Source organism: Ranitomeya imitator, chromosome 1 (genome assembly GCF_032444005.1).
Source record: "Ranitomeya imitator isolate aRanImi1 chromosome 1, aRanImi1.pri, whole genome shotgun sequence".
Lineage (NCBI taxonomy): Eukaryota > Metazoa > Chordata > Amphibia > Anura > Dendrobatidae > Ranitomeya > Ranitomeya imitator.
This window is the reverse complement of record NC_091282.1, coordinates 185291835-185308393: the sequence shown is the minus strand read 5'-3', so window position 1 is coordinate 185308393 and position 16559 is coordinate 185291835. Positions and strand designations below refer to the sequence as shown.

Here is a 16559-nt window from a genome sequence, read left to right as displayed (position 1 = left end):
TGCGTCGCCCGACGCAAACCCGACGCAAAGTAGCATAACGCTAGTGTGAACGTAGCCTTACATTGCATATCTATTTTGTATGTGTGCCAGGTAATTCTTTAAAATGTAAACATTTTACTCTAAGCTATTATCAAACACATTGGTGCCTTTATGACTTTTTTTTTTTTTTTAGCCTGTATACATTTAAGTAATGTTTCAGTATTTAATTCAGTAAAAATTTTGGCTTGTATTACCTACAGCTGAAATTGAAGGAAGTAAACTGCATGTGTCAGTTTGGCCCAGTTCTATTGCCCCATAATAACGTGTTGAAAACCTGAAGATGGATAATTGTGCCACACTAATTCTGGGGCTCATTTCCATCAGTTCATGTCATTGTCACTCAAATGTCATAAAGTACAAGCCATTTTTTTTCTTGGCTTTAAAGGGAACCTGTCACCCCGTTTTTTGAGATTGAGATATAAATACTGTTAAATAGGGCCTGTGCTGTGCGTTACTATGGTGTATGTAGTGTACCCTGATTCCCCATGTATGCCAAGAAATACATTACCAAAGTCGGCGTTTTCGCCTGTCAATCAGGCTGGTCTGGTCAGGTGGGCGTGTTCACAGCGTTCTTTTCTTCCCCAGGTTTCCGTTGGTGGCGTAGTGGTGTGCGCATGTCCAAGGTCCGGATTCCCTGTGCCCACGTGAAGACACAGCGCGCGATCTGCGCTGTCATTCCTTTCATCGGTGCGGGCGGCCATCTTCCTGGGGCCGCGCGTGCGCAGATGTAGTGCTCTGCTGCACGGGGCTTCAGGAAAATGGCCGCGGGATGCCGCGCGTGCGCAGAAGAGATCGCGGCGGCCATTCTCCCAAAGCCGAGATGCAAACTCGGCTTTGGGAAAATGGCCGCCGCGATCTCTTCTGCGCACGCGCGGCATCCCGCGGCCATTTTCCTGAAGCCCCGTGCAGCAGAGCACTACATCTGCGCACGCGCGGCCCCAGGAAGATGGCCGCCCGCACCGATGAAAGGAATGACAGCGCAGATCGCGCGCTGTGTCTTCACGTGGGCACAGGGAATCCGGACCTTGGACATGCGCACACCACTACGCCACCAACGGAAACCTGGGGAAGAAAAGAACGCTGTGAACACGCCCACCTGACCAGACCAGCCTGATTGACAGGCGAAAACGCCGACTTTGGTAATGTATTTCTCGGCATACATGGGGAATCAGGGTACACTACATACACTATAGTAACGCACAGCGCAGGCCCTATTTAACAGTATTTATATCTCAATCTCAAAAAACGGGGTGACAGGTTCCCTTTAAAGTTTTCTATAAAAATCTCTGAAGAAAATCACTATACTCAGAACATGCGTTGTTTTCATAAATACAAAAACCCTCCATAGACCTGAAAATGAGCACAAACCAAACGTTCATAATAAAACATTTTAAGTAATATCTGGTCACAAAAAACACAAGAGTTGAAATCTCTTGTTTGCAATAACACTGTCAAGGTAAAGTTGTAGAGGAACTGAACTGGTTAACTTTAGACCAGAGGTCCCCAACATTTTTTGCCCCAGGGACCGGCTTTAAGCAAGACCAGTTTTCCATGGCCCGGTGGGGTGGGGGTGGGGCAGGGGCGGGGCTCTGGTCATATGGGGGTGGAGTTATGGAGGGGTGGAGCTTAGTGCATACTTATCATGTAATTATGACATTTATAATGAGAATGTGATTCTCACACACACACATTCTCACACACACAATCACACACACACACATTCACACACATTCTCACACACACATTCACACACCCCTCTCACCTCTCCTCGCACTCTACCACAGCATCTCATTGCCTTCCTCTGACACAGCCGGCCGCTGAATGATGACGTCATCCAGCGGCGCGTCTGTGTGAGAGGAAGCAGGAAGACAGATCGCTGGGCAGTGGAGCTGCAGGGATTTCTCCCTGCCCGTCACAGCCACCCTGCAGGGGCTCCCCTTCACCTCTGCACACGTCGGGAGCCGGCGCTCTGCAGCTTCTCTGTGCCGGCTGTCAGCTTGACAGTCGGCACAGAGAACAGCTGACTCCCTGACCGGGGGCGGCAGAATGCAGCCGCCGGGGGAGACACTGCGGACCGCCGAATGAGGCGGCCCGACTGCGCCCCCCCCTGCCGGCTGCGCCCCCCTAGATACGCCACTGGGCGTGTCAGTGAGGAGAGCCTGCCGCCCCACCCCGTCAGGAACACACCATGCTGCGCAGGAGGGCTGTGTCACTAAGACCCGCCTGACGCCCCGCCCCGCATAATGTTCTCTGCCGGGAGCTGCGAGCTGTCACAGAGCGTGCTCTGACCAGGCGCAGGGCCACGAAGCTAGCTGTCAGCGGCGCCGCGGACCGGCTGAAAAACCCCAACGGCCCGGTCCTGGTCCGCGGACCGGCGGTTGGGGACCTCTGCTTTAGACTAATACATTACTATTAATGCATACAGTTTTGCCCTTTTTCAGTAAATTTGATATTGCTCTCCTTATGCCTTTATACAGAATGGCATTTTTTTTTAGAATATTCTACCAGGTGCATACCAGACAGTTTCTTTGTCCTTTGCCAATCTATTTTTTTTTTTTTTTTAGACCCTGACGTGTTCATGTGTTCAGTTGGCCCCTGTTTGTGCGCATTCAGTATGAGATGTAAATCCAGGAGCATCTGTACTACTCGTCAATGTATAACTGCAGGCCCACTGCTCCATTTACATCACTAGCTTCTACAGTACGTCATAGGTGTACGGATAGAGGCTCTCCCGATGTATACTGCTGATGGAAGACTGAAATGTATCCTACTGCTTAGGCATTTACTGTAACATGGGTGTATAGATAGATAGCATTATTGTAGTTTTCCAATGGTTAAGGAGAGCCATGTTTGGCACACAGAAAAGAATTTCCCAGAATATATGCCACATATAGGCTCCAAATGTGATGTGAAAGGCACCTAAAACAGCTGACTGGCTCTGGTTGCTACAATTCTGATTATAGTCTACTAATTTTTCTTAATCCTTTTTCAGTGTTTGTTTAACTCAATTGTATCTCACTTAACATGTAATTTGGAAATTTGTTGTATCCTAAGTGCATAGTCTTTTATCTACATTAGACTGAATTTGCCATTTCTCTGCTCATCTGTACCATCTCTCTAATTCCATCTTCCTGTAATGTAATCTTCTGTGTCAATAGTATCAAATACCAATATGGAAATTTGATTCTTCTCCAAGCTACGTATAAGGTCAATAACAATTAGGCTTCTTTTACACTTACTGTGTTTTTTTGCGTCCCGGCTTTGCTGTAATTTTCACGGTCTGCTACAAAAACAGGCCACAAAAAACTTGCGGATCACGGTTTTTCTGGTTTCGAATAGTGGGAAAAAGAAGGGGAAAAGAAAAACAGCGGCCCCATTGATTGATCAAATGGGGCGTGTCTGTAAGGTGTAAAAAATATCAAGCAGGATTGATATTTTTTCACGGGCGTAAATATGGCCCTCACTGTCATACGGCGTATGGCACTCCGACATATTTTTGCGGCCTGTTTTTGCAGCCACATAGTAATCTATTGGGGCCGCAAAAACACAGCAAGTGTAAAATAAGCCTAAGGCCGGCGTCACACTCAGCGTATAAAAATACAGTCCGTAATTTACGGCCGTAATACGCTGAAAAGTACCCAAAATAGTGGTCCGTATCTCCTCCGTAGGAAGGGTGTGTCAGCGTATTTCGCGCATGGCATCCTCCGTATGTAATCCGTATGGCATCCGTACTGCGAGATTTTCTCGCAGGCTTGCAAAACCAACATACGGATATACAAGGGATCCATGTGCTCAAGAAATAATAAATATATATATATATATATATATATATATATATATATATATATATATATATATTTTTTTTTTTTATATCCAGCGCGAGATAGCTTAAAAGCCGGCAATTCAATTGCCGGCTTTTGCGATCTCCTTCCTAAATCCGACATGATTTGAGACATGGTTTACATACAGTAAACCATCTCATATCCCCCTTTTTTTTGCATATTCCACACTACTAATGTTAGTAGTGTGTATGTGCAAAATTTGTCCATTCTAGCTATTAAATTAAAGGGTTAAATGGCGGAAAAAATTGGCGTGGGCTCCCACGCAATTTTCTCCGCCAGAGTAGTAAAGCCAGTGACTGAGGGCAGATATTAATAGCCTGGAGAGGGTCCATGGTTATTGGCCCCCCCCTGGCGAAAAACATCTGCCCCCAGCCACCCCAGAAAAGGCACATCTGGAAGAGGCGCCTCTTCTGGCACTTGGCCACTCTCTTCCCATTCCCGTGTAGCGGTGGGATATGGGGTAATGAAGGGTTAATGTCACCTTGCTATTGACACCTATCCATTATTAATGCAATTGTATGAAAGAGTTAAAAAAAACACACACATTATTAAAAAGTCTTTTAATGAAATAAACACACCGTTTGTTGTAATATTTTATTGTACGCTCAATCCACTGGCTGAAGACCCTCGCTCTGTGACAAAGAAAAAATAATAAACCAACAATATACATACCTTCTGAGGATCTGTAACGTCCCACGTTGTAAATCCATCTGAAGGGGTTAATTTTTTTTTTTACAGCCAGGAGCTCTGCTAATGCAGCTCTGCTCGTGGCTGTAAAACCCCAGCGAATGAATGGAAACTAGGTCAATGACCTGTAAGTTGCCTTCATTCGCGGTGAGGCGCCCTCTGCTGGATGTCCTTCGAGCGTAGGAAAAAAAATCAGAAAAGTTCCCAGGCTCTAGTTCAAATGAGGACAACCAGCAGAGGGCGCCTCACCGCGAATGAAGGTAACTACATTCTTCATACGATGGCGTCCTTTTTGTCTTCCTGCCGCGGCTCCTGTGCAGGCGTACTTTATTTGCCTCTCTGGCCTTTACAGCATTAGCAATTATGCCTTATTCTTTGGTTCAAGCATAATTTTGATTTTATTCTTTTTTTAAATGTTTCTTGTTCCCCTATAATGCGCGACTTCTATTGATTCCAAGCCCTTGGCTTATTAATAAAACTGTCACCTTTTGCTTCACATTTGTTTGTAACAAATAAAAAACATTGTTTCTAATAGCAGAAGTTGAACAAGCTGCTGCAGGTTCCACTAAAAGCCAGAGAAATGACACACAAGTATTTAAAGCATTTTTGGACAGCTGTTAAATTAATGTAATATCTGCTATCTAATCTGAATTCCATTAACTTGTAGTTCCTTGATATTTCTATTCTGCAGACCAACATGACTATACTGATCAGTAAACTGAAGGTTCTGTTTAAAATGTACGGAATATAATATTATGTAATTTATATTTATATTGCCAAGACTTTACACGTGCTGCGCCGATTCTTTGGAATGCACTACCTAGGTTAATACGATTTATCCCCAATCCCCACAGCTTTAAGCGTACCCTAAAAACTCATTTGTTCAGACTGGCCTACCACCTCAATGCATTAACCTAACGATCCCTGTGTGGCCTATTTATAAAAAAACAAAAAACAATCAGGTTCCTCGCATCATGTTCTCATACACTTTATGCAGTTAATAGCCCTCTGTGTCTGTACTGCTACATACTTAGGTAGTTAACTGGTTCATGCAGCTTTACATGAACACCTGAGCCTTACACTATGGCTGGTCCGAATAACTAAAGCAATTGTTACCATCCACCTCTCGTGTCTCCCCTTTTCCTCATAGTTTGTAAGCTTGCGAGCAGGGCCCTCATTCCTCCTGGTATCTGTTTTGAACTGTATTTCTGTTATGCTGTAATGTCTATTGTCTGTACAAGTCCCCTCTATAATTTGTAAAGCGCTGCGGAATATGTTGGCGCTATATAAATAAAAATTATTATTATTATTATTATTATTATTATTGTTAAAGTTTTACAAATAAATGTTGAAGCAATAAGCAAAATATGCATTTATCTAACATTTCAGGATGGTTCCTCCAAAAATATATATCATTGTAGTAGTCTTTTCCCTTTAGTGACATGTAGAGATGATCGAATCTTTTGACATTTGAATTTGCCAAGTTTGATCAATTTTTCACAAAAATTTTGATTTGCAGTGAATTTACCTCCTATTCAAATACTACAATGCCTTCAATTGCGCTGAGAAGACACTACCGCGCTGAAGTCTTCTAGTACTGAATTCTTTAAAAATTGTTTAATGCAAACGCAGCATTAGTATTATCAAAGTAACTTTACCATAAAACAGATGGTAACTTGGTAGGGACCAACATTCAACTAATTTTACAAAAACATGTAACATTTAACAGTACAAAAAAATATCTCTTGGCCATTTGTGATCAAACAAACCGTTCTTTGCAGAACACTGATTCAAACTGTTCTGTCACTTTCAGAGGTAACATTATCCTGTTGTAACAAAAATGGTTGATGTGCTGTATATTCCATAACACTGTCCACTTCCTCCGTATTAATACGCTTGCCAGAGGCAAAGGCTGCCAATTGTGGCCTGTGTTTGGTAATACTATTCGAATGACTGGTACCTTGATGGTGTTTCTGCTCCTAGAGGCTCCTACATTTAGCCATGGTATTCTTATTTTACATTTCTATTCTCATAAATACTATAATTACGTTTTGTCTCTATTCAGCACCAATTATTCAATCCTTGCCAAAAAGGAGACCTAACAAGAAATTGTATGTCAGTAGGTATACATACAGAAATCAAAATGTGGCACCAGGTCTCAAAGATGTGGTGTACAAAATAGACACTTACAGTGTATACTCGTGTATAAGCCGAGATTTTCAGCACATTTGTTTTTTTTTTGTGTGCTGAAAACGCCCCCCACCTCAGCTTGTACACAAGTCATGGTCCAGTAAGCCGGAGCGGGAGTGGAGCAAGCGGCAGGAGCCGGCAGCTGTGACATCACTCGCCCTCCTGGCGCCATCGCTGAACGTCCCTGCATCTCCGTTGTCCCAGCGCCGGCAACGCTTCTTGTGGTCACATGGTACCGCTCACTAAGGTAATGTATATGCATGCGTCTCCACTCCCATAGGTGTGGAGGGCATGATCATTACCTTAATGAGCGGTACCACGTGACCGCTCAGCACAGGAAGTGTTGCAGGGACATTCAGCTACGGCGCCAGGAGGGTGAGGATGATGTGGGGGAGCAGAGCCATGCATAGAAGGATGGGACTGGGGGAGCTGAGCCATGCATACAAGATGGAACGGGGGAGACGGACAGGACATGGGGAGCCACACAGAGCAGGACAAGATGGGGGGGCACACATAGCATTACAGGATGGGGGGAGCCACATATAGCAGGACAGGGATTATGGGGCAATGCATACCCGGCTTATACTCGAGTCAATAAGCTTACCCAATTTTCCGTAACAAAATTAGGTGCCTCGGCTTATACTCCGGTCGGCTTATACTTGAGTGTATATACGGTAAGTGTTTGCATTTTTTTTTTTTAACCAAATGAACATAAACAGGATGTTTGACATGAACTGTATGTGAGGTAGACCGTTGCAGTTAAATATATATGGATTTTAGAAAATTTTCATTTTGTAAAGGATTGCATAAGAAATGCAAAAACTCAGTACAGGTGCTGGTGACAAGCAAGTTTGCTGTCTGACACTGTAGATTCCACTTGCAAATATACTTACCGTACTTTTGGATTGATAAGATGCACTTTTTCGCCTAGTTTGGGAGGAAAACTGTGCATTTTATCTGAATGCAGCTTACTTTGGGGGCCGCTGCAGTGGAGAGGTGTCAGAGGCAGGGCTTTGGAGTCTGCGACTGTGTCCATTTTGGTGGAGTCGGTATAAAATGGACAGACTCCAACTCCTAAATTATATAACAAATTGGTACAGTAGTTTAATGCAGTATGTGCTGTAAATGTTTTCATAAGAATCTGGGAAAGTTATGAAATGTCTTATAAATGTATGTTCTGTTCCTGATCTCAGGATCTTGGCTTTTAGTGGAGATGAATCTGTGCTGTACTTTATGTACATGCTCAGTAGTGACCAGTTCTGGGGAGTTGGAGCCTGAGGTTTGGCTTACTGACTCCACAGCCCTGGTCACAGGAGGTAGGGTGATGCTGCAGGCCCTGGGCTGGGAGGAGGGGGTATGAAGCTGCTGTAGGCCTTTTGGTTTTCAGAAAATTTCATCTGAGACCCTGTAGTTTCCATTGCTTTCACTGTGGTGGATTTCGGGAAAATGGCCGCTGGAGGTGGCACATGTGCAGATTGAGATCTCTGCTCCCAAGATCTCAATCTGCACATCCTTCTCCGCCAGTGGCCATTTTCCTGAAATCCACCGCAGTGAAAACAATGGGAAGTACAGAGTCTCCGCCAACATTTTCTAAAAGGGAGTAGGAATTTGGGTTAATTGGATCTGTTTTAATTCCCTGGGACTTGAGGATTTCTCTTTAAATTATTCTCAAACTTAATTCACATTTAAAACCCTGCTGTTCTATTCGTTTCCACTATACACTTGTACTGCTCCGGTCATTTTTGACCGGCCCTATTAAAATGCTGTTTTAGCTACTTAAAATTTTTTTTTTGAATACCTGTTACATTATTATACTGTATGTGAGTATGGTTGGTCATTATATAAAAAAAATAAGAAAAATACGTATACTCAATTTTTATTTATTTTGTGTTTATAAAGGTTACAAGGGTTTATTGAATTCTGCACATAAATTACAAATTTGAGCTTAACTAACTAAAACAACTACTACTGCTACTATAACAACTATAACAACTATAACTAACTACAACTAAAACTAGATGGTGGCCCGATTCTAATGCATCGGATATTCTAGAATATGCATGTCCACATAGTATATTGCCCAGCCACATGTAGTATATTGCCCAGCCACGTAGTATATTGCCCAGCCACGTAGTATATTGCCCAGCCACGTAGTATACAGAGCCACGTAGTATAGAGACTTAAAAAAATAAATAAACATGTACTCACCTTCCGAAGGCCCGTTGAAGTCCTGCTATACTAACAATTCGCCGCCTTTCCCGATCCTCGCGTCGCTCCCGGGAACGCTCCTTTGCAAGCGGCAGCTTCCGGTCCCAGGGCTTGTATGAGCAGGATCTGTGATGACGTCGCGGTCACATGACCGTGACGTCACGGCAGGTCCTTGTCGCACACCAGCCCTGGCACCGGAAGCTGCCGCTTGCAAAGGAGCGGTCCCGGGAGCGACGCGAGGAGTGGGAAAGGCGGCGGATGGTGAGTATAGCAGTTTTTTTTTTTTTTTTTTAAATTATTTTTAGCATGACATATTTACTATTGATGCTGCATAGGCAGCATCAATAGTAAATAGTTGGTGACACACAGGGTTAATAGCAGCGGTAATGGAGTGCGTTACACCGCGGCCCGTCACCACTGCCATTAACCCTGTGTGAGCGGTGTGGAGGGGATTATGGAGCGGGCGCCGGGCAGTGAGTGCAGGGGAGTAGGGAGGGACTAATCTGACTGTGCCCGTCGCTGATTGGTCGCGGCAGCCATGACAGGCAGCTGCCGAGACCAATCAGCGAATGAATAACCGTGACAGAAGGACAGACAGACGGAAGTGACCCTTAGACAAATATATATATATATATATTTTAACTGCGTGCAAACATTTTGAAAAAAAAAAATAGTAAAAAAAATAAAAAGTCAGTTCCCCCCCCCCCCCCCCCCCCCCCCAGAAAATCTTCACATAATTCTATTGTTTACATTCAGGACAACAATAATGCACATGTCTGCCTAGTCCATTATCATGTCTGGCTTTCTATCTTCTCAATTGCTTATTGCATCATCATTGTACATTGTGCTCATAAGTATCACTTGTTTATATTTTTTTGGGGAACATAAACCACTGTTGTCTTGAGTGAAATAAAACATGGAACTATGTACACCTCTTTGGCTGAGAATATCTTGTGGAATCTCAGGCTTGTTTTCACAGAACTGTACTGAAAGCCAATATGTATTATTTTTTTTTTTTTTGCACTTGTACTGTTCCCGGTCAAAAATGACCGAATAGCCTTTTAGCTAATTTTATGGTTTGCATGTGTAAATCTGCACCTAAAGCAACTGTTTACTTCATAAACAATAGTAGTTGCAATAAGTAGTCTCAAAAGAAATTATAACTCATTTGTTTTACTCAAAAAATGGCTGAAATTAGCTAAAAGGCTATTCGGTCATTTTTGACCGGGAAAAGTACAAGTGTCAAAAAAAAATAAAAAATGTGGCGCAAAAACTAAACCAAAAAAAAGGACCCTTAGAAAGAACCCCTCAAATTAGGAAAATAGAAGTAACCACAAGTTTCAGAACCGCATAATGAATTGTTTATAAAATATCAAAGTTCAAAAACGGTCATTTTTGACCGAACAGTACAGCAGGGTTAATAGATTTGCTAATTTCTAGTGATTACTCCAGATAATCCCCTCTCCTCCTCCTCTGTGATCACTGTATACTCACAGCAAAGCTGCATTATGGTGCATTCTACACGTTCCATCTTTGCCTTATGTGTAAGATACTTCTCCCCACAATGAGACAACTATTTCTTCTTATCCCCTGTCACCACTCTGTTATGCGGTGTTTATGTTTAGAGGCTATAAAGTGTGATCTGGCATATTTACACCTCAGGTTGAGAACCTAGGTGGAAATGCAGCAGCTACTGGTAAATTTCAAAAATTAAAAATAGATACCAATAAAAGTAAAATTAATTGAGACATCAGTAGGTTGTGTTTGAATATCCATATTGAATCAAGTGCCCCATATAATTGCTCCATAAAGTTCATGATGGGACCCATAAGATGCTTCATACAAAAATATGCCCCATATAATACTGCACAAAGGTTGATTATGGCCACATAAGATGCTCCATAGAAACATTTGTCCCATATGAGGCTGTATAAAGGTTGATTATGGCCCCATAAGATGCTCCATAGAAACATTTGCCCCATATGCTGCTGCTACGATTATAAAAAAAAAAAAAAAAAAAAGACATACTCACCTCTTGTCCTGAGCATGCTGCTGGCACTTGCAATATTCACCTGTCCCCCGTTTCACCGCGCACACTAACTACACAGCCAGAGGATGCAGAAGATGGAGCTGCGCGCAGCGGTGGTGGATCGGGGACAGGTGAATATCACAATGCTCACCCTCCCCGTCATACTCACCCTCCCGGCGCAGTCCCTGCTTCTCCGATGCGATCTCTGATGCCGGCAGCTTGTTCCTGCATTCAGCGTTCACTGTTACCGCTCATTAAAGTAATGAATATGCGCTCCACCCCTATGCCGAAGGGGGCTTTGGCAGCACAAAAAAAAGTGCTGAAAAATTTTGCTCATACTGGAGTATATACCGTATACTGTTTTTGTGAAATTACAGTACATGGATACCATTGAACTAAAATTTCTCCTTTAGGCCATGTTCCCACATTCAGTGTTTGTGAGCCAGAATAAGGAGAGGGTGAAACTACAGAAGTGTTGCATGTTTCGCTTTTCCTGGGATTGTTCAACTCCAGTATTTTTTCCCTTTCCCGTGACAGCACAGGTACGAGAGATGGTCCCACCCCCAGGAACAGGAAACCTGCAGTGGAGATAAAAGATGGGGGCGGCACCTCTCGCCTCAGTTTGGTTTCCTGTTCCTGCGGGGAACCTGCGGTGCTGCTTGCGGGGGGATCTTCCTCTGCCAGGCCGGTCACTGACCGAGGTCTGCGGTGGGAGCAGCAGCATGCACGCGTTGCCTACAGACTTGGATGAAAGCTGCATCAGCATCCTTCCTCACTGCAGGCTCCACGGCATTCGCTCCTGGCTGGAGGCTGGGTCGGGAGAGAAAATGAAAAGGGGGCGTGCCCATCACGACGCTGGCGCCAAGTGAATGGGAGAACTTCTGGTTTGTAAACCGGAAGGGACGCTACATTCCGAGGGAGCGGTGTGCTGACACTCACTGGGGGGGAGGAAGTTCAGGGACGCACACACCGCTTCCTGCCCACCCATATTTAAACTACAAGGCGGCAAGCAGGCGCTGGCAAAAGCCTCCTACAAGATGGCAGACCCTGTGGAATCAGCGATCCCAGCAGAAAACCCACAGCCTGTCGTGGGAAAGAAAGTTACCTCTAAGCAAAAGAATAAAGTGTGTGCACTCTGTGATAAAAGCCTTCCCAAGATATATGAAAAGCGAATATGCCGCCCATGTGTAGAGAAGACTGTGACTGAAGAGTCATCATCGTTACTCCAGAATATTAAGGCTATTGTTAGGGACGAAGTGCAAAGCACAGTAAAGGAGCAATTGAAACATCATGGGTTGCAGAGCTCCGTAAATCCGCCTTCTACGCCTGCCCAAACTTCTGATATAGAGTCTGAGGGCGAACTGGGAGAACTTCCACCCGGGGAGGACTCAGACCTGCACTCTTCAGATGAAGAGTGTGGTCGCCCGTATGTGTTATCAGAAGATGTGGGGAAGTTGCTAAAACTGGTCAGATCCACCTTGAGGGTTGAGACACCAAAAGAAAAACAAACGATTCAGGACTCCATGTTCAGCAATTTCGAACGGAGGAAGCGGAAAGTTTTTCTGTTTCATGACAATATATTAAATCTAATTAAAAAGGAACGGAAAAAAACAAATAAGAAACCGAATAAGAAGATTTCAGTTCCCCAGGCCCTAAAACGTAAATATCCCTTTGATGAGGAAATTTGTGAAAAGTGGGAAAAGGTGCCTAAGTTGGACGCAGCTATTGCAAGTACCTCCAGGGGCATAGCGCTTCCTTTTGAGGATATGGGTGCCCTAAAACAGGGGTCCCCAACTCCAGTCCTCAAGGCCCACCAACAGGTCATGTTTTCAGGATTTCCTTTGCATTGCACAGGTGATGCAATTATTACCTGGGCAATACTAAGGAAATCCTGAAAACATGACATGTTGGTGGGCCTTGAGGACTGGAGTTGGGGACCCATGCCCTAAAAGACCCCCTAGATGAAAAGGCAGATGCCTTTCCAAAATCTGCCTGGGAAGCTTCGACTTGGGCGTTCAAACCAGGGGCAGCAGCTACTTGCACTGCCCGTGCCATGGTTAGATGGCTAGATGAACTAAACGACCAAATAAAGGACAAGTGTCCAAGAGACAGACTTCTAGAAGTCATCCCTTCATTACAAAATTCAGCGGGGTTCCTGGCAGATGCTGTCATTGATTCAGTACGGTTTGCTGCCCAGGCAAGTGCCCTCTCTAATTCAGGCAGAAGAGCGTTATGGTTAAAAAATTGGAATGCTGACTTTCAGTCAAAAGTGAAGCTCTGTGCTGTACCCTGTGAAGGGCAATATTTATTTGGGAAGGCATTAGATGAAATTTTAGAAAAGGCGGCGGATAAGAAAAAACATTTCCCTCCACCTCCCCTTCTTTAAACGCCGTTGGTATGACAGTCGTCGGTCCTTTCGGGGATCAGGTAAAGCAGGCGAAGGCCATCCAATGGATAGGCCCGCGCGAGGAAAAACCTGGGATGAGAGAAGGGAGAGAGGTTTCCTATTCAATAAACCTCCTCCAAAACCAGACCCTAAACAATGACGCCATGTTCCAGGTAGGAGGAAGGCTACGGTTTTTTGTCCATCAGTGGGTAATCTTACAGCCATCTCAATGGATAATCACCGACCACTATGACACGGACAATATAAAATCAATAAGGTTTATTGAAAGTTAATCTAAAATTATACATCATACCATATGAGGATATCAAAAGACTCAATCAAAGTTCCATATTAAGCAGCGGTAACATATTATCACATCTCACTTAGCATTGTAATTATGTATATATTAGTGCTGGTCCTATATGAGGCTCACAAAAACACCCTTTAAGGTCACCTTTTAATGTATTATGCCCGGATGATGAGAGCTCAAACATAATGGACACCTCGGAGAATATTAAAAAGTGAATCAATGCTTACCCATTCTAAATATACGTATCACTGCAAGGAACGCCCCGACGCGCATTTCGCCGCCCTCGTGCTTTCTCAAGGGGACACTCCCTAAACTAACAAAGCGGTTACCTTGCATTCTCTGTAAACAAACTGAGGAGAGAGGTGCCGCCCCCATCTTTTATCTCCACTGCAGGTTTCCTGTTCCTGGGGGCGGGACCATCTCTCATGTACCGGTGCGGTAATGGATCTGAAAAATCAAATTACCCATAAGTAATTATCATTTTTCAACAGTATGGCAAAATCAGAACGTGTGAACATGGCTTAAGACTTCAAACTGACTTAAGACTTTGACTGACCTTGCTTTAAGAGAATCAGTTGGCCCTCCTGACATTTTCTGGTTTAAGTAAACATTTACATTTCCCATAAAATAACCATTCTGGAGCCCCTGTTCCTTTGCTTTACCATTCCTTTTAGTCTTCTTTGATAGTATGCACACTGGGTGTTATCATTCATCTTGTCAATAAGTTGGACCATCAATTGAACAGTATTGATTTGTGTAAAAATACATCCAACTGAAAGCTATTGGATCACCTAGCTTTCATTTACTCTATTTTAAAAGCTGCACATATGTTTGTTGGCCGAACAGTCTTTGTGCGCCTTACTTGGCGTGTATGTGTGTGGAGAGGTGGGTCAGTGGCTTCCAGATAACCTTAGCTTGACGTACTATTGTGAGACTACGTTCCCACAATGAGATTTTATCGCATTTTTTTTTTTTTTTTTTGTGTGTGCTTTCCATACTTTAAAAAGTCAGGGTCTTACAGTTCTAGTAAAGTGGATGGGATTTCTAGAAATCTCCATGCCCTCCCTCTGTTTTCTCTGCAGAATTTCCCTATAGACATGCATTAGGTGCGGAAATTCCGCAGGTAAAAAACACACATGCGTTCGGCTAAGTTCACATTAGCTTTCGGCTGAACTGCGGAGGGCTGCGTACTTCCTCAGTTACGCTTCGCCCACTTCCGCACGTTTTCCTTTTAGCTCCGCCTACCTCTGCATGCGTCCTGCGTACCCCATCTTTAACATTGGGTACGCAGGACATGCGGATGTATAAGGACGGCATTCAGAGGTCTTCACCGGTATGTTTGATTTTAAACATCTTTTCTTTTTGTTCTCCAGGAAATACGTTGCCACCAGAGCTTTGTCAGCTGCTTTCTCCGCTCTCCCCAGTTTTTCCAATTAGTGTATAATAGTAACATGTATTTTACCAAGTGTATAACCTTACATATATCAATGCTAAAACCAATTTGCCACTATTCGGTCTAAAACTCAAATTTATCCAAATCCATTTGGAAAATACAACATTCCTCTTAAAAAGGAACAAGGCGCTGTACTGACCCATGTGGTAACCTACTAGTAACTATAACCTAATCTAAGTGTTTAATAACAACCCTGTGTTTTGTAAGAGATAATAACCTAAAGACTGTCATTTTTCTTTTAAATCAAATTTCAGTAAGGAATTTATTATTTACTAGCTGAAGAGCCCGGCGTTGCCTGGGCATAGTAAATATCTGTGATTAGTTATAGCACCTCACTTCTCTTATTTTCCCATCACGCATCTCATTTTCCCAATCACATCTTTAATTTTCCCCCTCACATCTCTCATTTTCTCCCTCACACCTCTCATTTTCTCCCTCACTCCTCTCATTCCCCCCTAACACTTGTCATTTCGACCTCACATCTGTCATTTTCCGATCACTCCACTATTTTCCCTCACTCCTCTCATTTTGCACTCACACCTTTTCGTTTTCACCTCACACCTCTCATTTTCACCTCAGTATATACATGTTTGTCATCTCCCTTATATATAGTATACACCTGTATGTCATCTCCTGTATATAGTATATACCTGTGTCATCTCCCCTGTATATAGTATATATCTGTGTCATCTCCTATATATAGTATATACCTGTATGTCATCTTCTATATATAGCATATACCTGTATGTCATCTCCTCCTGTATATAGTATATACCTGTATGTCATCTCCTTCTATATATAGTATATACCTGTGTCATCTCCCCTGTATATAGTATATATCTGTCATCTCCTCCTGTATATAGTATATACCTGTATGTCATCTTCTATATATAGCATATACCTGTGTCATCTCCTCCTGTATATAGTATATACCTGTATGTCATCTCCTTCTATATATAGTATATACCTGTGTGTCATCTCCCCTGTATATAGTATATATCTGTGTGTCATCTCCTCCTGTATATAGTATATACCTGTATGTCATCTTCTATATATAGCATATACAGTGGGGCAAAAAAGTATTTAGCCAGTCAGCAATAGTGCAAGTTCCACCACTTAAAAAGATGAGAGGCGTCTGTAATTTACATCATAGGTAGACCTCAACTATGGGAGACAAACTGAGAAAAAAAAATCCAGAAAATCACTTTGTTTTTTTATCATTTTATTTGCATATTATGGTGGAAAATAAGTATTTGGTCAGAAACAAACAATCAAGATTTCTGGCTCTCACAGACCTGTAACTTCTTCTTTAAGAGTCTCCTCTTTCCTCCACTCATTACCTGTAGTAATGGCACCTGTTTAAACTTCTTATCAGTATAAAAAGACACCTGTGCACACCCTCAAACAGTCTGACT

General features: G+C 43.2%; 1 protein-coding gene across 1 annotated transcript in view; it reads left to right on the top strand.

Annotated features, from left to right (window-relative positions):
- Positions 1-16559, top strand: part of LOC138665353 (sarcoplasmic/endoplasmic reticulum calcium ATPase 3) — a 332774-nt gene that overhangs the window by 11818 nt on the left and 304397 nt on the right. The window lies entirely within an intron of this gene.